At 34.9% G+C, this 2,125-nt stretch overlaps 1 non-coding gene across 1 annotated transcript; it reads left to right on the forward strand.

Moving 5' to 3' along the window:
* The first annotated feature begins 1,269 nt into the window (after nucleotides 1-1,269).
* LOC121978828 lies at nucleotides 1,270-1,375 on the forward strand. Its single transcript, XR_006111170.1, has one exon. It is a non-coding gene; the product is annotated as a small nucleolar RNA R71 (small nucleolar RNA).
* Nucleotides 1,376-2,125: the final 750 nt, after the last annotated feature.

Below are 2,125 nucleotides of genomic sequence, written 5' to 3' on the forward strand. Positions count from 1 at the left end.
AGGTACCTCTATAAAATTTTCCAAAAGATTACAAGAAATACTAACCTTACTTTGCTAGAGATACCTGAAATTTCTAAACATGTAGGTGTGACCTCCTCTAAATCAAATGATGGTTCTGGCTCTGGCTCAGATGTTGATGATATCAAAGATGGTGATTCTTGAGACTCTGCTAGCTCTGCATAAGTCCCTACACATTTTTCCATAACATGATCAATTCTTACAACCTCTAAGGGTTGTGTGGACAAAGGTTGTGATCCTTGAGATGCTGCTTCTACAACACAGCTCCCTACACATTCTTCCAAAACATCATCATCAACACATACATCAAAAAATAAACCAATATCTATATCCTTAATAGGAGAATCAATTACAAGAGGATCAATAACTTCACTTGCAGTTTTAAGTTGATCTACCACATCACATTTATCATCTGAAAGTTCAATGTCACTATAACACCCTATAAAATTTGGAGGTAGATCTGAAAACTAATTTACCACTGCATTATCAATAAAATCCTCATCTGAAGAGTCTTCATCTTCATATACCTTCAAAAATCTGCACTCAACCTTACCAGTGTCACAGAATTTTTTAAAGTCATTGTTCTCATTGACCCCCACTAACCTTTGTGGAAAAGGAACCCTTAGTGAAGGTCTTGGGAAAGGTACTTCTAATTTCCCATATTCCCTTTTAGCTTGTGGAGGAGATTCAACTTGCTTATCTTGTGTTGGTATGATCAATCGTTGAGGGAAAGGTACTTGTGGCATTTGGAAACCTCCTGGAATAATGGAACTGAGTTCGTGTGGTCTTTTATTGTTCTTCTCCTCAATTCTAAACATGTCCTTCTTCAGAAGTTCTTCATGATTTTTTCCAATTCTCAACCCAACATCATCACACTTTTCACTAGATCTTGTCTGCGAAGGAGGGGGACCTTCTTTAAACCAATTTGAAACAATACTTTCAATCTTTGCCCCTAAATGTTTGAACTCCCCGTTCTGTGACTTGTGATTTTCAAAACTCATAGATGGTTGAGTTACAATTTGTTTGACAGGCTCTATAACATTTATGGCTTACACTTCTTGAATGTTTGAGGGAAATTTCATCCAACTTATGTTCGACCATTCATGGAGGTTCAATGTCACTTGATCAATTAACATATATGCTTCATCTACACTTTTGTCCATAAAAGAACCTCCAGCTGATGAATCCAATAAACTCTTATCTGAGACAGAAATTCCCCCATAGAATATGTGTAGAATCAACCATTTTTCAAAACCATGATAAGGGCACTGTCTTTGAAGACTCTTGAATCTATCCCATGCTTCAAACAATAATTCTCCATATGCCTGAGCAAAATTTGTTATGCAATTCCTCACATACACTATTCTGCTTGGAGGGAAAAATGATTCTGAAATTTCTTCTCCAATTGCTCCCAACTTGTGATACTTTGAGGATGAAGAGAATATAACAAAGTCCTTGCTTTATCCTTAATACTGAAAGGAAATGTCATCAATCGAACTGCATCTGCTGACACTCCTTCACATTTCACCATATCACAAATCTCTAGAAATGTCTCAATGTGAAGATAAGGACTTTCTGATGCTTCTCCTCCAAATTTGTGACCCTGTATCATGAAAATTAATTCTGGGTCTAGTTGAAAACTTTCTGCTTCAATATGAGACTGCACAATGGGTGATAAAAATCTTGCAGAAATGGGTGCAGAGAAATCTCTTAAGGCTCTGCTTGACATGTTAGTGCTCATGGATATTCAAGAAAAAATATTAGAAGAAAAAAAAATTGAAGAATCAAAGACAAGAAATAAAATGCAATATGAAAAGCAAGAAAGAAAACACAGAATTTAAATTGCAAGAAAGAAAGTGCATAATGAAAACAAGAAAGAAAAGACAAAAGGAAAAAGAAAAATGTCTAGAATAATTCATATGCTAATCAACTAATGTTAATAAAAAACAGAGTTAACATGAAGTATTAACAAGAAGTAGAAAGATATACAAGATGAAAACAGAATTCTAAAGATTAGATTCAACTATGCAAATGAAAAGAAAAGAAAAGTTATGTTTAGTCTAACTCAATTGATAATCTCTAATGTTATAGTGCAGTCCCCGGCAAC

Source organism: Zingiber officinale, chromosome 4B (genome assembly GCF_018446385.1).
Source record: "Zingiber officinale cultivar Zhangliang chromosome 4B, Zo_v1.1, whole genome shotgun sequence".
Taxonomy (NCBI): Eukaryota; Viridiplantae; Streptophyta; class Magnoliopsida; order Zingiberales; family Zingiberaceae; genus Zingiber; species Zingiber officinale.